General features: G+C 37.8%; 1 protein-coding gene and 1 pseudogene across 4 annotated transcripts in view; both read left to right on the forward strand.

Moving 5' to 3' along the window:
• EPHA6 (EPH receptor A6) overlaps positions 1-26,047 on the forward strand; it is a 920,707-nt gene that overhangs the window by 789,621 nt on the left and 105,039 nt on the right. The window lies entirely within an intron of this gene.
• Positions 633-1,804, forward strand: LOC114490669 (annotated as a pseudogene).

Below are 26,047 nucleotides of genomic sequence, written 5' to 3' on the forward strand. Positions count from 1 at the left end.
ACAGAAACTTTGCAGGACAGAAGGGATTGACAAGAAATATTCAATGTGATGAAAAGTAAGGACCTACAAACCAAAGTTACTCTACCCAACAAAGCTATCCTTTAGAAATGAAAGATAGAACAAGCAAAATCTAAAGGAGTTCATCACCACTAAACCAGTATTAAAAGAAGTATTAAAGGGTCTTCTTTAACAAGAAAACAATGCCTTACTTACCTTGACTCTTAGCTTGTCAGGGACAGTAACCTGGCCCCTGTGGCTAGCCCTACTGCTTGCACCTGTTAACCTGCAGCCATGCAAGAGTGTGCAACTCCATCCTCATTAGCCAGTCTGGTGTCCAGATCAGCAATACCTGCTGGGAGCTCTACTGCCTGGAACACGGCATCCAGCCCGATGGCTAGGTGCCAAGTAAGAACACCATTTTGGGGGAGATGATTCCTTCAACACCTTCTTCAGTGAGACATGTGCTGGCAAACATGTGCCCAGGGCAGCATTTGTAGACCTAGAACCCACATTGATTGATGAAATTCACACCAGTACCTGCTGCCAGCCCTTCCACCCTGAGCAGTTCACCACAGACAAGGAAGGTGCTGCCAATAACTATGTCCATGGACACTACACCATTGGCAAGGAGATCATTGATCTTGGATTGGACCAAATTCCAAAACTGGCCGACCAGTGTGCAGGTCTTCAGGCTTCTTGGTTTTCTACAGCTTTGGTGGGTGAACTTGTTCTGGGTTCACCTCCCTGCTGATGGAATGTCTCTCCATCAATTATGGCAAGAAGTCCAAGCTAAAGTTCTCCATTTCCCCAGCCCCCCCCCACCCGGGTTTCCTATAGTTGAGACCTGCAACTCCATTATCACCACCCACACCACCATGGAGAACCCTGATTGTGCCTTCATGGTTAATAACAAGGCCATCTATGACATCTGTCATAGAAACCTTGATATTGAGCACCCAACCTACACTAAACTTAACCAACTTATTAGCCAGACTGTGTCTTCCATCACTGCTTCCCTCAGGTTTGATGGAGCCCAGAATGTTGATCTGACTGAATTACAGACCAACCTGGTTCCCCATCCCTACATCCACTTCCCTCTAGCCACATATGCCCCTATCATCTCTGCTAAGAAAGCCTACCATGAACAGCTTTCTGTAGCAGAGATCACCAATGCATGCTTTGAGCCAGCCAACCACTTGGTGGAATGTGACTCTCACCATGGTAAATGCATGGCTTGCTGCCTTTTGTACCACTGTGACATGGTTCCCAAAGATGTCAATGCTGCCATTGCTACCATCAAGATGAAGTGCAGCATGCAGTGTGTGGACAGATCCTCGAATGGCTTCAAAGCTGGCATTAATTACCAGCCTCCCACTCTGGTACCTGGTGGAAACTTGGCAAAAATGCAGCGAGCTGTGTGCATGCTGAGCAGCACCACAGCTGTTGATGAGACCTGGCCTTGCCTGGGCCACATGTTTGACCTGATGTATGCCAAGCATGCCTTTGTCCACTGGTATGGGGGTGAGGGCATGGAGGAAGGAGAGTTTTTGAGGCCTGTGAAGACATGACTGCCCTTGAGAAAGATTATGAGGAACTTGGTGTGGATTCTGTTGAAGGAGAGGTTGAGGAAGAAGGAAGGGAATACTAACTACCACTCCTTTCAGCTCTGTAACATGTCATACTCATAATTTCAGGTTCAACAACTACTTTCTGGTTAAATTTTCTTTGCTTTTACCTGTGATCATGTTTGTCTTTTTCACATAACCTATAAGATTTTCTGCTTATGTTTCAAAATAAAGGAATTGAGAAAGAAAGATTGACTACCATCCTTTTTCTAACTTGATTTCTCTACACTTAGAAGATGGAGTCTCTGCAACAGGGTGGTAATATTAAGAAACCCTCTCATGTCTAGCTACCTCTAAGGAGAAAAAGGAGGACATTGATCTGGAAAGCAGAGCTTGATTTGGATGTACTGAAAGTCATTCTGCATTAATATAGTTCTTGAAATTACTGGGTAATTACTCATGATTTAGGAATGACAAGTTCAGGCCTACCTAGTCTTACTGCATTTAAAAAATACATTTTTTTTTTTACAAATTGAATGTAAGACTCCCCAGCCAAAAAATTGAAGCTCTATTGTGATTTACTGAAATCTGGAACCAAGCCCACAGTATATCCAAGGTATGCCTGTAAACCAGTTTGAATCTCCTGCAAACATGTGGCTGCTGTTGAAAGAGTTATGTGGGTTTGTGGGAGAGCACTGCTTTCCAACAGGGGATGAAGTGGCAACATTTGTAAAGGCTAAGAGCTTACATTATTCCAAATATCTAATTTGGCTACATCTAAAGAAATCTACAGAAAAGCAAATAGAGGTTTTAACTGGGGAGAAAACATATGTTTCAAATTCAGAAAGCATAGAGACAATTAAGATTTGCTGAAGATGTTATTGTCTTAACTGGTTTAAAAGTAGAAAAGACCAAAAATTTTCCAGGTTTTTTCCCATCCCACCCTGTAGTCATGAAAGACTTGTTCTCAGCTTCTGAAGGAACAATCTGATTGGCAGAGACATTTGAGAAAGAGAGGTCTGTTGGGTGGCACCACAGGCCAAGAGCAGCAACACAAATGTAACTGTCACAGTCCCCAGGGAGAGGCAAATGCCAGAGCTTTAGACTAGATTAATAACCAAATTGAAATGAATGTTTTGAGTTAGTGCCTAACACACAAAGGAAAGACCATCATCAGAAATGTTTGAAGACCCTCTGAAATGTCTGTTATTTCTGCAAAACAAGAGGGAAAGATATCTAGGCCAGAACATGGGAAGATGCAGCAAACCAGGGCAGAAAAAGAGCTTACTTTTTAGGCAAGCAACACCCAGTGCAGAGATTGGCATGATGCTTTTTCAGACTTATGAGGCACCGAGTTATAGGGCAGGGATAAGATTAAGAAACAACTGTTTATTTGGGGTTGGAGGAACACTTCTTTTTAAAAAAAATTTGTTCAATTACACTTGTCCCTATTTTCCCCCATGACTCCCCACTACCCTAGCCATTCCCACCGCCCACCCTCAATCCTATCCCCCTTTGGCTTTGTCCATGTGTCCTTTATACAAGTTCCTTGACTACCCTTCCCCTTCTACTCCCCAGTATCCCCTCTCCTCTCCCCTCTGGTTACTGTCCATTTGTTCTTTACTTCAATGTCTCTGGTTGCATTTTGCTTGCTTGTTTGTTTTGTTGATTAGGTTCCACTTATAGGTGAGGTCATATGGTATTTGTATTTTACTGCCTGAATTATTTCACTTAAAATAATACTCTGGAGTTCCATTCATGCTCTGGGAAGGGGTAGGACTTCCTTCTTTCTTTCTGATGTGTAGTATTCCATTGTGTAAATGTACCATTGTTGTTTTGATCTACTCATTTACTGATGGGCACTTAGACTGTTTCTAGCATTTCGCTATTGTAAATACTGTTGCTATGAACATTGGGGTACATAGGTTCTTTTGAATTGGAGTTTAAGGATTATTAGGATATAATCCCAGTAGTGTAATTGCCAGGTCAAAGGCAGTTCCATTTTTAGTTTTCTGAGGAAATTCCACACTGTTTTCCACAGTGGCTGCACCAGTCTACAATCCCACCTACAATGCACTAGGGTTCCCTTTTCTCCACAACCTCTCCAACACTTGTAGTTTGTTGATTTGTTTATGATGGTCATTCTGACCAGTGTGAAGTGGTATTTCACTGTGGTTTTAATTTGCATCTCTCTGATGGCTAGTGATGCTAAGCATCTTTTCATGTGTCTCTGGGCTCTCTGTATGTCCTCCTTGGAGAAGGGTCTGTTCAAGTCTTTTGCCCATTTTTTAATTGGGTTTAATTGGTTTCCTTCCTGTCACTGTTGGTTCCCTGTTCACTTTCCTTTATTTCACTTTTCATAACCTTCACTTTTTCCTCTATTTTGCAATCATACTAAAAAAATTCAGTGAGCATCCTGATTACCAGTATTTTGAACTGGTAAGTTCATCTGCTAGGCTGGCTTATCTCTTCATCACTTAGTTGTATTTTTTTCTGGAGCTTTGATCTGTTCTTTCATTTGAGCCATTTCTTTTGTCTCACCCCACAGGTTACATAAAGGGCAGAGCCTTATGTGTTCACCGGGTCAGGGCAATCCAGTCACTGCATTGTGGTGCTGTATATGGTGGAGCAGTCTGAGAGAGAACAGTGTAGCATGCCCAGCTCTCCACTGCCTTTCAGTCACTTCCTCAACTAACTACAGGCAAATTAGGTCCTTGGAGCTGATTCCTGGGTGGCTGGGTTTGTGTAAATTCTAAGATCCTGTGGGTCTCTCCAATGGACTCTCCTGTGAGGCTGGGAGTTGCTCCTGCGGCCTCAACCCCCACAGATTTTTTCAGTCAGAGGTTTTGAGGCTTTATTTCCCTGCACCAGAACCCTGGGTTGCTTAGTCTGTCTCACTCCCCAGCTGTTCCTCCCGGTTTACCTACAGGCAAATGTGGGACCATCAGCTCTGCCAGCTGCTGCCTTAGCAATCCTCCAGCTGCTGCCCTGCCATGAGTCCTCTCTGCCCCAGCAGTCTGTCTCTTCCCCTCCTACCAGTCTGGATGAATGTCTCTTCTTTAACTCCTTGGTTGTCGGACTTCCACACAATTTGACTTTCTGCCAGTTATGGTCATTTTGTTTTTAAATTAGTTGTTGTCCTTCTTTTGGGGAGGCACAGTGTATCTACCCACATCTCCACCTTCACCAAAAGTCTCATTTGCCCATTTTTTAATTGAATTATTTGTCTTCCTGGAGTGGAGTCAAGTTCTTTATATATTTTGGAAATCAAACCCATCTCTGAGGTATCATTGGCAAATATATTTTCCCATATGGTTGGTTCCATTTTCATTTTGCTAATGCTTTCTTAGGCCATGCAGAAGCTTTTTAATTTGATGTAGTCCCATTTGTTTATTCTTTACTTTATGTCCTTTGCTCTAGGGGATATATCAGTGTAAATATTGCTGTTGTAGAATATCTGAAATTTTTCTGCCTGTGTTCTCCTCTGGGACTTTTATGGTATCATGACTTATATTTAAGTCTTTTATCCATCTTGAGTTTATTTTGGTGTATGGTACAAGATGGTGGTTGAATTTCATTTTTTTGTATGTAGCTGTCCAGATCTCCCAACACCATTTGTTGAAGAGGCTATTTTCACTCCATTTTATGCTCCTGCCCCCTTGTCAAATATTAATTGACCACAGAGACATGGGTTTATTTCTGGGCTCTCTATTCTGTTACATTGACCTATGTGTCTGTTCTTATGCCAGTATCAGACTGCTTTGACTGCAGTGACCTTGTAATACAGTTTGATATCAGGTATTGTGACCCCTCCTACTTTGTTCTTCTTTCTCAAAATTGCTGTGGCTATTAGGAATCAATTATGGTTCCATATATATTTTTGAAGTGCTTGTTCTATATCTATGAAATATATCATTGGTATATTAATAGGGATTGTATTGAATCTATAAATTGCTTTGAGTAATATGAACATCTTTATGATGTTAATTCTTCCTTCCATGAACACAATATAAGCTTCCATTTATTTGTGTCTTCCTTAATTTCTTCAGCATTGTATAATTTTCTGAGTAGAGGCATTTTACCTCCTTGGTTAGGTTTATTCCTAAGTATTTTATTTCTCTTGTTACTGTATAAAATGGGATTTTTTTTTCTTATGTCTGTTTCTGACATTTCATTCTTGGTATACAAAAATGCCTTTGATTTCTGAATATTTACAGGATGTTTTGCCAAATTCAGTTATTAGGTCAAGGTATTTTTTGGTGGAATCTATAGGGTTTTCCAAGTACACTATCATGTCATCTGCAAACAATGAGAGTTTTACTTTCTCCTTTCCAATTTGGATGCCTTTTATTTCTTTTTTTTGTCTAATCTCTGTGGCTAGAATTTCCAATACTATATATCAACAATTACTTTACATACAAATGGAATAAATGCTTTGATCAAATGACATATGATGCTAAATGGATAACAAAACTAGACCCTTACATGTACAGTCTACAGGAGATTCACTTCAAATCAAAAGACACACGCAAACTGAAAATTAAGGGATATAAAAAGGTATTTCTTGAAAATGGGATAAAGCAAAAGAAAAAAGCTATGGTAGTAATACTTATAGCAGACAAATCAGACTTTAAAACAAAGGCTATAACAAGTGTCAAAGAAGGACCCAGCAACTCCACTTCTGGATATTTATCCAAAGAAACCGAAAACACTAAATCAAAAAGACATATACATCCTCATGTTTATTGTAACATTATTTACAATAGCCAAGATATGGAAGCAAGCTAAGTGTGAATCAGTAGATGAGTGGATAAAGAGTGGTGCTTTATATACAATGGAATATAACTCAGTCTTAAAAAGAATGAAGTTTCGCCATCTGTAACAACATGGATGGACCTAGAAGGTATTATGATAAGTGATATAATAAGGCAGACAGATAAAGATAAATACTGGATGATTTCACTTATATGTGTAATCTAAAGAACAAAATAAACAAACAAGGAGAATATAAACAGATTCATAAATACAGAGAACATTTTGACAGTTGCCAAATGGAAGAAAGATTGGAAGAAGGGGTGAAAAGGATAAAGAGGTTTAGCAGTACAAATTGGTAGTTATGGAATAGTCACAGGATGTAGAGTACAGCATAGGAAATATAATCAATATTGTAATAGCTGTATATGTTGTCAGATGGGTACTAGATTTATCCAGGTGATCACTTTGTAGGTTATATAAATGTCTAATCATGGAGTTGTACACCTGAAACTAATACAATATTGTACATCAACTGTAATTTTAAAATAATAATTACATAATTTTTTTAAAAGAAAGTAAATAAATGAAACCAAGCTATGCTTTGGGAAAAACTCCATTTGTCATTTGTGCAAAGCACATACAAAAACAAATTCTTTGTAGGTAGGTATAAGCCTTTTGTCTTTCTAACACACATTCTCAAACAAGGACCTGAAGGCCTTAGACCTGGGAAGGCATTACCGAAGACAAGTAACCACTGAGAAAATCTAATTTCTATTCAGCACTGAAGGTTTAGTTTGTGACTTACCGGTAGTTGTTTATTCCTTTTTCCTAAAATTCATGAATCCCTTTAGATTGGTATAAAATGCTGAAGAGCATGACATTTGTCTTTTACATTTTTTGAAGCTTTCCAGCACCTAGAATAATATACAACTTAATGGAAGAGTAACTAATTGCTGATAATTAAACCAGAAGAAAAAAGTTAGAAAAAAAACTAAAACTCTAAGAATATTTTCATCAGTGAAATTATGTGTATTTCTTCTCTGATATCACTGTGAACTACAACTCACCAATGAGTGAGTCTAAAACAATCCTTAATGCCTAATAAAGAGATGATGTTGTGGCTGATGTGGCTCAGTGAACTGAGCACCGGCCTCCAAACCAAAGGGTTGCTGGTTCAATTCTCAGTCAGGGCATATGTCTGGGTTGCAGGCCAGGTCCCCAGTAGGGGACACGTGAAAAGCAACCACACATTGATGTTTCTCTCCCTCTCTTTCTCTTTCCCTTCCCCTCTCTCTAAAAATAAATAAATAAAATATTTTTAAAGTTAATTTTAAGAAAAAGAGATGAAAGAATTTCAATAGAAAGCAACAAATGCAACAAACTTTGCAGCATTTGTAACAATGAATCAGTGTATTCACAAACAGAGGGGGAAATTCTGTTTTACGGTCTAAAAATACTCTACCAGATACTTTGAGCACAAAAGGATACCTACAGCATGGATAAGATCCAAGACAAATGGTTCACAAAATCACATAGTACATAGTATTTTAATACATACAAATACCCAAAATACATGCAGTCCTTCTAACCTAAATCCTAATCAATGAGCAATAATTAAGTGCCAGTCACATTTCTCAAGGTATTCAGTATACACCTTGATGATTAACCAACAACCACAAGAACTACCAAGGGCTTTTGTTTTTGTGTTTTGTTTCTGTGTTTGCCACTATCTAATTCAGAGTGCTGTCCCTGCTCCCAGTGATTTCAGAGCAAACCCACAGTAAACTGATTTACTGGAAGATCAGTTAGCAGATGTTCAGCAAGCAGAAAATACAGTGCTCATTGGTCAATGTTGTACAGAAAAAGAAACAATGTAAGACAATGAACACAAAGCTGCCAACTTTACACATAGAATTTTAAAGATACCCTCTGAAGAAACAAAATCATTACTAATGCTAAATTGTGAGTTTTATTTCTGATATCAGAAAAATGCTTTTTTCCATTGAAAATAAAAAACTGGAAAGAAAAATATTAAAATGCAAGCTAAATCACAAGAAAACACTATGGAAAACTTTTCCAGTATGAAGAGATTAATGTCAATGGCAAATAAATTGAAAACAGCTATTAATTATTCATGCTGTTTGTGATAGGCCATGTTAGCTGCTTACTCAATGTCTGTTGTCATCTCTTCCTTGCTAATAAAACCTTTAAATTTAGATATTTGTCATGAGCCCAGAAATAATGGCTTCTGTAATAATAATAATGGCTTCTACAATAATAAATCATGACTTCTATAAACCAGTTATATTTATACCATTCTGTTTGCCACTTAAATTTTAAACTTTGACTGGTCACTTAAATATAAAGGGAAGTGTGATTGGTGACTTCTGGAAAAATTTCTGGTTAAGATCCACCAGACATGGGCTTGAAATGAGAGCTTTCTAGTACTAGCCCTTACTTTTCTTTATCTCCTTGAATTCAGTCTTAGAAGGAAATAGTGCTTGGAACTGTGTCACCTCAAAAGTCATGAGGCAGCAAGCCTAGGGAGACAAACACAATGCTGGGGGTGGCCAAGTAGGAAGATCAAATGAGCCTGGGTCTCTGATGAAATTTTGCGCTCCTATGTCAATACAGAAGCCACTTAGTCCACTTATTTGTTTAATTAAATGTCTAATTTGCTTGAGCTCCTGATAATTGGGCATTGTATGACTTTATGACTTGTATCTGAAGACATTTTGACACACAATCAACATATTAAGAACTCATATTAATAGATAACATAAGTAGAAAAATGACAAAATGAAGAGTTTAAGTAAAATATTACCTCAGTCATACAAACTGGTTAGATTATATAAGGTTACAAATATATAGTTTAAGAATGTGATAATCTTAATTTATTCATTTAACATGCATTCCTCAGTATCATTAGGCAACAAGTTACACAATGGAAATAAAAGTGCTTAGAAACTGAGGAAAGACAGACATTAAATAATTATGCCATCGAGTGTATAATTACAATCTTAGATTTTATATGACATGTGTACTGGGTGCCTGCTGTGTGCCAGACTGTTCTGGGCATCAGAGTTATTCTAGTAAGCAAGATTTTTCTCGTGGAACTTACAGTCTTGAGTATGGTGGGCAAAAAGATAATAAAGTTAAAAATCAATCTAAAAATAGTGATAAATACTGTATATATAGTAAATAAATAAATAAGTAAATGTGAGTAGCTACCTTGGAAAGCATGGCCAGGAAACACCTCTGTAATGAGGTGATATTGACATGAGACCTGAAAATTATATGGATACCTACCAGCCAAGAAATTATATGAAGCCAAATGTTCTAAAGTGAAGGGGAAAAAACAAAGATAGATTATAAGATGAGGACAAGCTTGGCATATTTCAGGACAAAAAAAAAGGCCAGGTGGTTGACACATTGAGATATAGGGGAGAATGTAGGAAATAAGGACAGAGGGGCCAGATCCTGTAGAAACGTGGTGATCGTGGAAAAGAGCAGATAGTGACATAACCGAATTTATGTTTTTAAGAGCTCACTCTGGCTGATGTGTTGGTAATAAACTGTAGAGGGTCAAGTAGAGCGTTAGCAAGGAGACTCATTTGCACCACCCTAGACAGGAAATGATAGTAGGGTAATATAAACTGATAGTAGGAAAAATAAATACTGGTGGAAAGACTTGGGATATCTTGGGTCAATAGCTCCGCAGGGTGTGTGTGTGTGTGTGTGTGTGTGTGTGTGTGTGTAGCAAAAAAAGCAAGGAAATTGAGGCCCCCAAAATTAAACAATAGGTAAAAGTCACATGACTATTACATTGGCAACAATGTCAATTAACCATTGCAATAATGACAATGTTAAGGGAAAATGTCTATCTCACAATTGAATCCTCTTCCATTACCTCCCACTGCAAATTCCCTTCTACCTCTCATCTCTGACACCCAGGCAAAAGGCCATCGATAGCAGAAACTGAAAGTCTTTGAAGACTGAGAAATAAAGAGAATGATTTCTTAGTCTTTAGTGATATATATTACCAGTGTAAACCTATCTCAAAATGTTTTTTCTTTTGCTTATCAAACTTCTTAAATTATTCTGTGATGAATATTTTACTTTTATGATGAGAAAAAATACTATATAAAAAAAGATTGAGAAGTAGCTTCTGGCAAAGTTCCAAGATATCTTTCTAACCAGTGTATTTAAAGTGTCTTCTTCCTGGTATTAGTCAGTGACTAAACACCATCTTTGTTTGATTGTCTTAATGTGACTTGTCTAATCAAAACATGGCTGGAAGTCATTTCACTGGGCAACACTTATTTTTAAATGAAAGATAAGGAGATTAAGGAAATGGACATTACCATTACTGATTTTTTAAATGGAATTCTGGGCCATATTCCAAGAACCCTCAAATTCTTCCAGAGGGTTTCAAATTCACTCCCTCTCCCTCATGGCCACCCCAGGGCCCATCAATAAGCCTCTCAATCATCCACATTCCCTAGCCTGAGATTGAAAGCTAGAGAAAGCACTACAGAATCTGAACTGTGCTTTTATAAGACATGAAATTGAATTGCAAACATTATAAAAATTTACCAGCATCTTTGTTAAGAAATACTTTTTCCCCATTTACTCTTACTTCCTCACCTGGCTATCCCATGGTAGTATGCTAGCTACTTACCAATTATTTTCATAGGGCAAACATTGTAGCTGTCGTTCATTACAGGAAAGCAAAAGAAGGCCACCCAAAAGGTGGCTGCAAAGAGGCTTCCCCAGACTCTCCTGAGACCTCTCTCTCTGCAAGGACAGCCCTGAATGAGTCCATGATCTATCACTTTTTCATATATTCAGATCATGACATGTTCCAATTAACATTAATACACAGGTTTTACTGTACCTAGTTTTGTTTCTTTAAACCTGCAGTGAGAACAGGGTGGTATTATATGAAGCACACACAGTCTTCAGTTGTTTAACTGAGCTCTTAATCAGTGTATAATATGTGTCACAAATAGGCAGCTGCTAAATGACTTTTACCTCAAGATAATGTTTTCTAGATTATGTTTGCCTGTATATATTGCATCATTTAGATCCTAACACAATCTGGTCCTTAATTCTCTTCTTTTTATAGAAACTGAATACTTACCTTCTTTTTATTGATTGAAAGTCTTTTTTTAATAAAGGCTATGATTTCTTTTTTTTAGAAAAGTTTTCTGGCTATGGCTTTTAGTTGCAAATACATGTGCTTTTAAAAATAATCGCTACTAAAAGAAAGGCATAAATTCATCAGAACTAAGTTATACTTTTACATAGAGTAATAACTAACAAATCAAAGGATAAGCTATTTTATCCTCATCTTCACCCCACCCTCCACAGAGTTTCATACTCAAAGCACTTCAATAGCCCATTATGAATAGGGAATTATTAAGTAATGGAGAAAACATTATATACAGGGTGGGCAAAAGTAGATATACAGTTTTCCATATGGAAAAATACCTGATACAAGAATAAACTCTATGTTTTGCTTACAACTGTAAACATACTTTTGCTCACCCCAACTATAATATGCTAGAAAAAAACAGTGGGTTATAAACTTAGAGTTATAATTTTAATCTTAGCTTGGCCATCATTCAGTGAATAAACATGGATCATTAATTTAAAATCCTTGTGCCCCAATTTCCACATCTTTAACAGAATTAATAATGAAACTGTTCACTCTCTACAGAAATGATGTGACAACTAAGATAATAAGCTAAAGTATGGATTATAGCTACTATTGAGATGAACACATTAGAATCACCAAACACACTTATTTTAAATGAAGAATCCCAGTTTCCAGACCTAGAGATCATTTTTATTCAGTAGGTGGGGGTGAGGAGCGGAGGGGAGGAGGAGTAACAAGGCATGATCTGCAAATCTGGATTTTTAATAAATACCCAGATGATTGTGCGGCAGGCTATCTAAGGGCCCCATCTAAGGGCCCTAGTGAACCCTTAGGCACATATCCAGTCATTCCTTCCTCCAGCCTACACATCACTCAATGAGACAGAAGTCACAAGCAGGTAAAAATGTTGCCAGTACAGTGTAGGAGTTGGGAGGGCAGGAGGGGGCAGTGGCATGGACAATGGGCAGCTGGAGTTGTGGTGGTTACACTTATAAGAGAACATACCACACACCAAAAACACATGGCTTCTCTGATATTGTTCCTTGAATATATATTTCATATAGCCCAAGTATTTTATTTTCAGCTTCTTACAGAAAATAGTTTTCAGGGTAAAATGTGCTTAATAATAAAGAGGAAAATTGTTAGTCCTGTGGTTCATTTTTTTTTCTATGTTGTGACGAATTTGTTGTGATGAATTCAGTAATTTTCACCTTGCTACCTTCTTGTAGTTTCTTCTTTTTCACATATCTGCTTTAAAGAGAGAGTGAGAGAAAGAAACCTGTGATAATTATTTTTCTCCAATATTGTTTGATGTAGAATTGTATGCCCTCCCTGGGCACTTATTGGAAACCTGTAAAATTTTGTGGAAATACTTTAAACTCTGATATAACTATAACCTGTAGCCAAAACATGAACAACTTATCTCAGAGAATCAAGTCATGTAGCTGCCCCAGGGGCTGAATTTTATCTCAGTGTTAAAACAATTATGAATAAATAAAAATGATGCCATTGAATATTTAATATCCCTAAAGCTCATGGGGTTTCAGGGCACTTGGAATGATTAGGTTTTCCTTGAATTTCAGCATGTTTTATGGGAAATAGAAAACGCCCCTAGAATTGCAGTTTCTACAGTATTGACCTAGAATATCTCTTCTGGTTCTAAAGTGAAATTCACTCACCACAGTCAACATTCAAAACTACAGTAGTCTTAGGAACACTACTTATACTGAGGGAAAAAAGACATAAAACTTGATAAAACAAAACAAGCAAAACGTTCCTGAAATCTTCCTCAGATGATGATAACGAAAGGCCAAGACACATTTGTGGAGATTCGCCCCCTTGTGGTGAACGCATGTGACAGGACACTTGAAAGGTTGCTGGGAATCAAGGAAAAGTTATTTTCTTAGTTCACTGAAATAGAACATGCACATTTTAATAAGCTCTGATCTACAAAGACTTTACTTATGTGTTATTTATTAAAGCTTAATAACTCCCCCTAAAGGGGGAGGGAAGGTCAGAGAGAACCGTTTCCTAATACTTAACTGAGAAGTTTCTGAGGTTTAAATTGGGATTCCAACTGGACTTTACAAACATTTTGTCATTGTTTTCACTTTAAAATTCAAAATATAAGTGGAACTATAATCCTAGTGAATATATCAAATGTCAAATCAGGAAAAGGAACTGCTAAAGTGAAAGAATGCAGTGTGTGTTCAAAACAAATCAGGTGAAATGCAGAAGTAGAGAGAAACTTAGTAGAAAAGAAAATAAAACATGCAGACTTTTTACCACCATTTGTAAGTGCCAATGCTAAGTTTTCTTGCATCTGAATGAAACTCATAGTTCTGAGAATATCTAAGAGACCATGAAGATGTTTCTAAACGCAAGACGGCAACTGTGAATTTAGGAGAAGGCTTAAGGCAATGAGAGATTCTATAGATTTGGGCCTAGTAGTTTATGTCTAATTACTACCTATAAGGAGGAAAGGAGATATAAAAACCCAGCAACCCGATTAATCCCTAATTAATGAAGACAGAGGCAGTCAAGGGTTAAATCTGAAAAGGATATTAAAATATTCTCTCCAGTGGATTTTCTATTATATCGGAAAATTACCAGAAATAATAACAACAATTGATGGCACTACTTTGAAAAAGAAATGGCACTTATTTTATGGATGTTTTCCTAAATTTATTTTAGATAAGAGGATAGTAATACATCAATTAATATTGAATAAAACTTTTAAATTATTTTCTTACATTGCCACAAATCATACTGTAAATTATACAATCAAAGAATTTAGGCTACATTTGTTCAAGTGAGAATTTCCCATCCTGCCAGCATTATTACAATTTATTTAAGTATTGGAAATATCCCATAAAATATAAGCCATTTTAGCACCTAGTAAGATCATATGGGAAACTATTTGTAAATGGCCATTTTCCTTATCCTGAAATAAGGAAATATGAGAAAGTCACAGGAACAAAGCAGGACTTTTTGAATTCTGTTTCTGACTAAGTATCAGTATTCCTCTTTTTTAAATTTCTACTCTTGAAAAGTTATAAAACATTGACAGAAAAAAGGATTATAATAACAATCTTAAAATATAATACCATTCATTATATTCCCTTTGGTATTTTGCACTGATTTCTGAATTTTTAAAAATATTACTATGTATCAATTTTTACTATTTTTCTAACTTTGAATTTTTAAGACTAATCTAAGCCACATTTCCACCAATACAGTTTCTAATAAAAATGTTTTTAAAAAACTCCTAGCCCTGGCTGGTATAGCTCAGTGGATTGAGTGTGGGCTGCGAACCAAAGTGTCGCAGGTTCGATTCCCAGTCGGGGTACATGCCTTGGTTGCAGGCCACAACCCCCAGCAACTTCACATTGATGTTTCTCTCTCTCTCTTTCTCCCTCCCTTCCTTTTCTAAAAATAAATAAATAAAATCTTTAAAAAAAAAAAACTCCTTCATCTCTTCACTCTCCATTGTAGCAGTGCCCCTCATTCACATTTACAGGAAGTGCAATACAGCTGAACTTGAACTTTATAATTTGAAAGGTATTAGAACCACGATATAAAGTCCCTTGTCCCTCACTATAATAACCTGAATTTAGCTTGCCTAAAACAATGCAGGATAAAATTGAAGACAAGTAAAGTAGGCTACAACTTGCAAGAGACAGACAAATAAGAATAAAAACATAAATGAAATATGAATGTGACACAATGTGACAGAAATATGTACCATTAAACGGCATTCTGTAAGGTGTACTACTTGCCTGATTTTGCTTGCACTGGGCCAGAGTCTTAGCTGTCACCATCAGAGCATGTCTACCAACAAAGGTATCTGTAGATGGCAGTATCTGGAGAGTATTCTTCAATTCTGGATTTGCTGGAATGACAAAAGGGTTACTTAAAATAGCCTGAATGCATGTTATGAAAATAAAACAGAATACATTTTACCACATATTAAATTAATCATGGGTCTACTCAGCATACAAGAAAATAACATCCTAATATGATGTTTTAAGATTTTTTTATTTACTTATTTTTAGACAGAGGGAAAGAGAGGGAGAAAAAGGAGAGAAGTGTCAGAGTGTGGTTGCCTCTCACACACCTGGCCCACAACCCAGGCATGTGCCCTCACTGGGAATAGAACCTGCGACCCTCAGGTGTGCAGGCGGGTGCTCAATCCACTGAGCCACACCAGCCAAGGTGACATCATAACATTAAACCCCAGTTTTTTTCTCAGTAAAAATTTGTCTAAAAAAGTATCAAAAACATCTATTTTGGTCTAATCTATACTTTTTTTAGTTTTTAATTATTTTTTCTATGTTTTCTCATTTCTATCAGTACATTTGCTCAAAGTTCACTTTAGTTACAGTCTTTTTCACTGTTTTCAAAGGTGAGTTGCTTCCTGTAATAAAGCAGAAAATACAAATTCCCTGCTGTCTTTAGAAATCCAGAAATACAATTTCATTGTGTGGTGCCAGAGCACTGCCAGTCTCTTTCTGCACTGTACTTTTTATGCAAATGAAAATATGGATAAAGATATTTTTTGGTATAACATTATCAAAAGGAGTTCAGAGAGAAAAGAATTATAATTAGGACTGTGCTCCCTAACGTTGGTCAGCTTACTTGGGGGTGTGTCTAGCCCCATGCACATCTTAAGAAATACCTTAACTTTGTTCAGGCATACCTTCACTGCCTTCCAATGCTCAAGAAATTTTTTGGAACGTTAGAGTTTATGATGGATAGAACACTATTTCTGAGACACTTTATAGTTCATAAAACTTTGGTTTTTAAGCTCCAAATTATATCATTTTTAAGTAGTATAATAAAGTTTTGTGGAAATCCAGACTAAAACACCTATTGGGAATTCTGTCAACCAAATGCTTAGTCCCCTTGGGCTGCCATAACAAAATGCCATAGACTGGGTGGCTTAAAAAACAACAATTTATTTCTCACAGTTCAGGAAGCTGGAGGTCTAACATTAGTTGGACTGTTATTTCAGTTCCCTGGTGAGGACTCTCTTCCTGGCTTGCAGACAGCCACCCTCTCACTGTGTCTTTATGTGGTTGGAAAGGAGCTTTAGTCTCTCCTCTTCTTCTCCTATAAGAATACTAACCCCATCATGGAGCCCACCCCCATGACTTCCTCTACTCCTAATTGCCCCGCAAAGTCTCACTTCTAAACACTACCACACTGGGGGCCAAGGCTTTAGCATATGAGTTTTGTGAGGATACAGACATTTAATCCGTAATACTAACCAACTAGTTAAGAGCTGAAAAACTGGGAGAAGTATAAATTTTCCCTTGAAAGGAGGTTAGTTTGTGTTTTCTGTGGCAGTTGTTACATGTTGGTTAGTGACTTTTAAGCCAGGCCATTAAAAGGGAAATTCTAACATCTGAGTAAGAGTTCTAAAATTAAAGTTTTTGTAAGATTTTCTTTCATCTCAGGAGTCCTTCTTTTTTTTTTTTTTTAAAGATTTTATTTATTTATTTTTAGAGAGGGAAGGGAGGGAGATAGATAGATAGATAGATAGATAGATAGATAGATAGATAGATAGATAGATAGATAGATAGAGAAACATCAATGTGCAGTTGCTGGGGGTTCTGGCCTGCAACCCAGGAATGTACCCTGGCTGGGAATCGAACCTGGGACACTAGGAGTCCTTCTTAAGCATTATACCCAGTCACATTCTTCAGAATTTCTCTTTTGGGCTTACACAAATGTGCACAAGCTGGAGGTTTACACAGTTGTATTGCCTCTCATGGATTCCTCAGTCTTTGCACACATGGTGCATTGGCTGCACGAGCAAAAGCAGCACTGCCCTGAGACTGCTCCTTGGCAGAGCTGTGAAAAGTACTTGGCTTTTGGAGTGGAAAACTCTTCTCCCCCAGTGTATGTCAAAATGTCAAAAGCATTGTTTATGTGTACAATTTAGGCTGCCAACTCAGCCCATGGAGCTTCTTGTTAGGTCCAGAAGACCATCTGGAACTTGAATAAAAGACAGAGATCTTTCTTTTTAACATCTCAAAGTCTAAGAGCTGAGGGAGTGGAGAGAGGAGGGGGATGAGGAAAGAGAAACAGGTATTTGGCATCTTTTGCTCTGGGCTTGGACAATCAGTCTGTTCCTTATGCAAGTATCTCCTGAGGACCACTTTAAAAAATAAAACTTAAAAAAATATATTAAACAAGTGAGAAAAATGACGATGAAAATGAAACACACTTGAACACACTTGAAAGAACTTCAGGAAATGGAGGATTCTCCTTCGATGAGGGTCTCATAGGAGGCTGGGACACCGCCCCATCCTCTACTGCAGCAAACAGCTGCAAATACCTGCAGCATCCAGAGCAAAGCATCAAAATAAGCTGCCTCTGTGCAGAGGACTTCTAGCTCATCTCCCAGCTCATCTCCTCTCTAACCATCCAGAATAAACAGTTTTCCACCCTTCAGCTGATTTCTCAGAGAACTTTATGGGGGACATTATTTCTTGAAGTGCAACATAAAACAAACCTTTAGGGAATGCTTAAAGATGCCTATTTCTATGGCATAGTCTTAGTATCTACTGTTAAAAGCTAGGATAAATATATACCTGAATTAAATGTCCATCAACAAGAAAATAGGTAAAGTGTGGCATCTCCATGTGATGGGACATGTGGCTGGTATTGAGAGTGTGCTTTCCATATTTCTCATGCCCCTTTACCACTTTTAAGTCCAAAGGCTCCAGATGTGCCTACTCCCACACCTTGCCTGCAGGCAAGAAGAGCTAGAAAGCAACTTGTAATTCAATCCTTCACCCCACCCCAGACAGCTTTGAACCAGTAACTGACAGGGGCAGAGTTGTAGAGATTCCAATTCTCCTGTTTCTAACCTGAATGACTTTGTAGGGGAAATACAAAGCAGGACTGCATGAAAATGATAAACACCAAGTTCACAGTGGTAGGTATGATGGGGTGGGAGTCGGGGCAGGGTGGGAAGAATGAGGTCTGAAGGAGGAACCCTAGAGCTTCAGCTGTATTAAAAGCAAATGGTGGATATATGAGTAATCACCATATTAATCTTTATGTGACTTCTGTGTCTGAAATATTTTACAATATTTTAAAGAATTTTCAGAAAGATTGACAAGGTGATGACCACATGATTTTCATTAAAATTAAGATGTATATTGGCATATTAAAAATAATGAAAAGATCTAGCACCTTCACATTATCCTTCAAAGAGGGTGCATCTACCTAAATCCAGAGATAAGAGAGTAGAAATTCTTAAAACAAAATTCCCACTGACCCCATGTTTCTTATTCTTTCTTCCAATTTTGTTGAAAAATTATTGGTATACATCACTCTATAAGTTTAAGGCATTCAGCAGAATGGTTTGACCTACATATGTTATGAAATATTTACCACAGTCAATTCAACTAATATCCATATTTTCATATAGACACCATAAAAAGAAGAAAAAGAAAATGGGGGAAAATTTTTCCTTGTGATAACTCTTAGGATTTACTCTCTTAACAATTTTCCCATGTACATAGAGAGATATTAGCTATAATCATCATGTTGTACATTATATCCTGTGTGCTTACTTATCTTGCAGCGGGAGCTTTGTACCTTTTGACTACCTTCCTTCAATTCCCTATGCCCCCACCCTCCATTTATAGTAGCCACAAGCCTGACCTCTTTCTCTATGAGTCTGGTTCATTTTTGTTTTGTTTTGTTTTTTAAGATTGCACGTGGAAGTGAATTTATACTGTATTTGTCTTTCTCTGTTTGACTTATTTCATTTAGCAGAATGCCTTCAAGTTCCATCCATGTTGTCACAAATGGTAAGATTTCCTCATTTTCCTACAACTGAAAAATATTTAATTGTGGATATGATATATGTAAGTACTTTATATATATCTTAACTTTTGTGTCCATCCATCCATCCATCCATCCACTAATGGACATTTAGGATGTTCCTTTGTCTTGACTATTAGAAATAATGCTGCTGTGAACAGAGGCTGCATATTTCTTTCCAAGTCAGTGTTTTCATTTCCTTTGCAATTGTAAGTGAATTATATACCACTATAAACCCTATTACATAATCTAACTATAAGGATATATTTACCATTTACAATGTGATTTACACTGCCTTGTTTGTTTTTATGATGTAATTAGCATTCTCTTACTTCCACTCAAAGTTACTTTATCATTTCTTGTAAGTCATGTGTAGTGCTAACGAATTTCATCAGCTTTTGTTTGTTTAGTAAAGTCTTTATTCCCCCCTGTGTTTCTGAAGGACAGCTTCTCTGGCTACAGAATTTTTGGTTGACAGTTTATTTCTTTCAATATTTTGAATATGTAATCCAATCCTTCCCTTGCCTGAAAAGTTTATATTGAGAAGTCTGCCAACAGTCTTATGAAGGTTCCCTTGTATGTAACTTCTCTTTTTCCTCTTGCTGCTCTTAGAATTCATTCTTTGTCTTTGACTTTTGACAATTTAATGTGTTTCAGTGCAGCCCTATTTGAGTTAAAACTATTTAGGGTTCTTCGGGCTTTATGAACCTAGATGTTCATTTCTCTCTTCAAGTTCAGGAAGTTTTCAACCAGTATTGCTTTAAATATACTTTCTGTCCCTTTCTCTGTCTTGTCTCCTTCTGGAATTCCCATAATATGAATATTTGTTTGTTTGATGATTGCTCTTTCCTTGTCAAGATTCTTGTTTTGTTCATGTATTCTTTTTCACATAATTTCATTCTTAATTTTATATAATTATATGTATGCTCTTATAGCTCACTTAAGAGGATTATTCTGAATTCTTTGTCTGACAGTTCATGGATAACCATTTTTGGGGGGTCAGTTATTGGAACTTTATTAATTTCCCTGGGTGACGTCATGTTTACCTGATTTTTCATGGTCCTTCCTTCCTTACATTGGTATCTCCACAGTTGAGTAATTGAGCTCCTCTTCCAGACTTTGCAGATTTGGTTTGTCAGAGGTGCATCTTCACTAGTCCACTCTGCTTGTGTTGCTTTGTGTCTGCTGGTAATATCCTTGAGCAGGCAGGGCCTATTATTATGGTCTGTTTGGGGGCAAGGCAACTCTTTGAGCTCTGAGAACAGGGCTGGGTGGGGGTGACACTGGTTGAGAAAGTTTGGATAGGACTGCTGATTTGGTTCCCTATGCAAGTGAAGCTGTAGGATGGGCTGTGCTGGTTGCCTGGATTCCCTGGTCAGGCTTACTAGCTGGTCCAGACTGTATACTATATTGAGAGTAGATGGAGCTAAGAATTAGCTTCCCTGCCATAGCAGAGTGGCAGGATGGGACTGAGGGGCCTGTACAGATCATTGTTTGAGGACCCAAATCAGGCCAGAGTGGGTGCTGCATTCCCTGGTCAAGTGAATCCACCAGTTTTGCTCTGAAGACAGGACAAGCCATAGGTTGTGCTCTCTTTTCAGGTGCCACTATGCATAGAGCTACTAAATGGGCTATGCAGCTTCCCATTTACCCTGCTTAGGTTCTTTGGTCAGACAAGATGAATACTGAATTCAGCAATCAGCAGGACTACAAAATAGATTCCCTACCCAGGTACAGCAAGAGAAGCAGCTCTACAGCAGGTAAAGCTCTTTGTTGTTTTAATTTGAGCTGACCTGCAACCCAAATTCCCTGACTGAACAGGGACACTGGCTTTTCTCTGGGAACTATCGGCTCTGCCCACACCTCTCTCAACTCAAGTGCTGGTGGGCGGTGGGCTGCTCTGCTTCCAGAAATTGTCTCCAGCACTTCTGGTTAGATGTATACAGAAGACACTCTCCACAACAGACAGGGTTGTGATTCAGCTCCTTGCCAGAGCAAACCAGTCTCTTGGACCAGGAAAACTTCTTGTTTGAGGATCAGAGTCAGGCAACCCTACATCCTGTCTATTTCCCTGGTCAGAGTACACCCCTGACTTTGTTCTGCAGATGAGAAAAACCACTGGTTGGGATTACCACCTGGGCACAGGGTGCCCAGATTAGCCAGTGGGCACTGTAGGCATGAACTTGGTCAGCCAAAATCCGTGGGCTGGTTGTTGCAAACCCCTCCTCCCACTCAGTAACAATCAGACCCCAGCTGAGCCCCACAGATTCTCCACAATACCCATGGTGCTCCCACAGTGTTGGGGGAATACTAGCTGCCCCCCACCCCAGGTGTTCTCCTTCCATAGCAACAGAAGGGTCAGGGGAAACCTTTCCAGGTGGTGCTGGGCTGGCCTTGGGGATGAGCAATATGGTCAACTTGTATCTGCTTCTGTTACCCTTCTAATGCAGCCTGTCTTAGTCTCTGTGGTGCAGGGAGCACTTCAGCCTCACTTCCATGGTACTTGTTCTTGTGGGAGGGAGCAAAGTCAGGAGCAAACTATGTCACCATCTTGGTAATGTCACTCTCCAGTTTTCCTATTCTCATTGCCACTCATTGGCACACACAGCCCTTCCCACATTGTTTCCCATACTTGTCTTCCCAGCCTTGATCCCATGGTCACCCATATCAAGAATGTACCTTAATGCCTCGAATCATCTGTCCCTTTCATCTTTAACCTTGTCTGTCCTCGGTAACTTACATTTTTCCCTTTATCTATTTCTATTTCCAGGCTTTTGAATGTTGTGATTTAAGTGACAAAACTCTGCTGATGGGATTCTTGACTTTTACAATAGAATAACTATTTGTAGGCTTTGAAAATAGAGTGAAGGCTTACATAACGAAGTATCACAAAGTGAGTGGCCTAAATGATGGATTTTACTGTCGCACAGGTTGGGAGGCTAGTCTGAGATCAAGGACAGGGTTGGTTCCTTCTCAAGACAAAGAGGGAGAAAATGTTTCATGCCTCCCTCCTAGCTTCTGGTTGTTTGCTGGCAATCTTTGATGTTCCTTGGCTTGTAGAAACATTATCCCTATCTCTGCCACATTCTCCTTTTGTGCATGTCTCAGTGTCCAAATTTCCTCTTCTCATATGGACACCAGCTATACAGGGTTAAAGGCCCACCTTACTCCAGTATAGTTTCTAAGTAGGTTCATATTCTGACATAACTTCATAGGAAGTTATGTCAGAGTATGTCTGGCTTCATAACTTTAACATAGGAACTTGGGGGAGACACAGTTTAACCCATAATAGCCAGAAGCAATGAGAGGTTATCTTTCCTTGAAGTGAAAATGGCCTTCTGGAGAAGAGGCTCTAGTTTGTTATTCAATAAATATTTCTTGAACTCAACTGAAAAAACTGAAAACATCACCCTTTCTCTTTCCACTTGAGCCCTTTTCTTCAGTGTGTGTTCTGGCATCGCATGCAATGTTCCAACTACTTTGTCTTGTAAGTAGTCTCTTACCTACCTCTTTCCATTGAACAGGAAAGCACTTTTTTTCCCATACAATATAGCTTTGGAGTATTACCATATTAGTTTCCCTAATGCGTTCTTCTGTCTTACAATGCTGGGTTTATTTTGGCTTGCATATGAAGTTTGATTGCATGCATTCATAAGTTTCCTTTTTGATTTATTAATCAGAAGCATCATATCTCAAAATGATAATGAGCTGGTAAGTTGTGGCAAACATATACAAAGTTATTTATAAATATCTCCCACTTTCTCTCTGCATGCTGACATTGTCTAATAAATCATGTATCTATAAAAGTGAGAGAATATCCAAACTAAATTTCTTACTTTTATTGAAAGTGTGACATTTTAGAGTAACATTCCTAAACATACATAATGTCTATTGTTTAATTAATCTGCTGCTCCACAATTTGAATCTTTGCTATTTTGAAATAACCTTGTAGGTAATTTTACCATTCAACATGGAAGGGTATTAGGTTACATGTTCTAAATTTGTTTTATATAATACCACCTCAGAAAAGATGTTGTTATAGGTATATAGATATAGATACATTTCCATTCTCCCATTTAAATTTTTACTTACACTGTAGAAAAATAAATTATCGTGTAACACATTTGAACATTTTCATATGTGAGTGCCTATATATAAATTTAAAAGATATTAACTTATGTGGCTTCTTTTCTAGGCAAATATGATGAAAGCATCTGATTACTTCAAAATATCTAAGCAGAGAAAATTGAGAAACATACAATTAGAGCTTTCTGATTAGCTTTTAATTTTTTTATTAGTAATTACTTGGGGACAGGGATGGATTTATACAATCAAAATAAGAAAAGAAGTATCTATTGTAGAGAATAGCCTTGGCAAGGTCTGAAATACTATGGAGATCATGGCCCATTGGAGAGCACAGTGGACCGGCGTCTGAAGTGTCAAAATCTATTCCCATTTCTCATATTTGCTCTTTTTCATGGAGCAAACGACAGAATTGAATTACCCAGCAGAAGGTGCATGCCTTTGGAAGCTACTTCTATTCAAGCTTTTGTTGACCCCTTCATATCGCCTTGGGACCAAAAGATCAGTACAGTGAATACACTTGCCTTACTGACAGAACACAAAAACTATAGATTTTCTCACAACAGAAAGCTCACAAAGAAGGGTTCACCAAATTTCTCTCCCAATTAAAGTTTTGTTTTTTTACATTTGTGTTGAGAACTGGTCTATGCTAATTGGGTTATGACAACTAATAAAGTCTGTTTAGTAGATAACTATACCAACCAAAACACTTAAGGTGACTGAGAATGGGCAAACACACTCAGGAACTTGTTTCAAGTTAAAATGAGAGCAAATCAGAACAATTCTCCCTCATGTATCAACAATTATCATACAAACTTATTAACAAACAGGAACAGGACATCCATGTAATTTGTTCTATGAGATCGATGAAGTCCCAACTTTCCATTCTTATAGGGGATCCCTAAACATAGTGCCAAACAAAATATCTTTCAAAGAAGCTTACATAATATCCCAAACCAAGATTCTATAGCATTATAGGCCAGGCAATCAGACATGTTCAGATTCACTGTCTAAACAACTTAGGGATTATTGAGAGATTATAATTCATCCCTCAGGCAGCAGGATCTCTCTGGGCTTTTCTGCATTTCCTATCCCTGACTGTGAAGAGGAGGAAGTTATCCCTAAAATATTGTAGCCAGTCCACATATCTTCAATGCCACTAAGTTCATAAATGAGCACCCACTTCTCACACCCATTACACTGGTTAGGGACCTACCAGTTTAACCAGTGGAATTCCTTTTCCTGGCACTTGTTATGCTAATTATTAAAGTTCTGGCATTAATTTAGTATAAATAGCTAAATCAGTTAGAGTGGCCTCGTCTGGAGTTTGGCCTTTTACAATGCCAGTGAGCTGTGGCTGAGCCGTGAGATCCCAATAACTGCTCACATCTCAAACATCTAAAGTGTAACTTATACTAACTGTAAGTAACTTACAGTAAAGTGTAGACATCAGAACATTACAGTAACTCTCTAAGACACTAAGATCTTTTATGATACCATTATTCTATTATATATCCTCCCCTTTTTCTTTTTCTTTATGTCCACGCTCTCCTTTATACTAATAATCATTCTCTCTGGGCTTCTCTTTCTTCAACTCATAGGTCAGTGCATCTCTGATTTCTTCTCTTATGCCTCCTAGCACTACTCTCACTGATATTTTTCTTCAAGAGACATCTCTAGACCACCTGCTTCAGAATCATCTGGGGTAAATTGTTAAAAATACGGATTCCCGTGAAACACCTCTAAGGTTCGCCTAAAAAATCTACAATTTTTAACAGACACATTCCTTCTCATGATTCTCATACGCACTTAAATTGGAAAACACATTGTATTTTGTGTGTTCTGGTCAAGTAGTAAGATCCATATTAAACATAAACTGTGTGCAGGTTGGTTTTATTTGGTATTTTTTACTTGGTGCATCTACTTCTCAGCACATTGTGGAACTTTCATAAATATTTAATGTAAAGCTCACTCTCAATTATTCAGGTGTGAATTAACTAGCTGATGGATATCCAGACTCTCTGTTTCTTCTGCCTTCCCTTTAATGCCTTTCGGCTATTTCTCCAGGGAACAAATCACTCATCTGTTGCAACTAGTTAGCAAGTTTGATGAAAGGCCTACTTTCTAGGCATATTGAAATGTACTTGGGGGATTTTCTGTGCAATAAATATTCCACCCAAAAGGGCCATCCCTTCTATAGGTGAGAAAGAGGTAGCTGTAGTATGTGCCAAACAGACAAGACAGAAAAGACAGAAAAGACTGACTTTAGCCATTTACTGAGAAATAAAATACTTCATAATTAGTTTAACAATTTATAATATATATTGCTAAAATAGCCATATAAAATGCCATAAATACAGCTAGATTATTGGGTATAAATAGTAAAAAAAAACATTCCCCAAGAGAGTTTAAAAATGCGATTGACTGGTATTCTGAGCCAAAATTCTGAAGAAATTAGACATAAAGGGACAAAGGTAACCCTATCTTCTCAGATACATCCACACAAGTACAGGAGAAAATAGAACATTTGGCCATCACTAGTACCCAGGTGGAAAAGACTTACCTACTTCACCACCTCTTCTATCGTGTTCCTTTCCATGGGGTTTTCTCTGGCCTCCTGGGATATTACTGGCATATGATA

Source organism: Phyllostomus discolor, chromosome 2 (assembly GCF_004126475.2).
Source record: "Phyllostomus discolor isolate MPI-MPIP mPhyDis1 chromosome 2, mPhyDis1.pri.v3, whole genome shotgun sequence".
NCBI lineage: Eukaryota > Metazoa > Chordata > Mammalia > Chiroptera > Phyllostomidae > Phyllostomus > Phyllostomus discolor.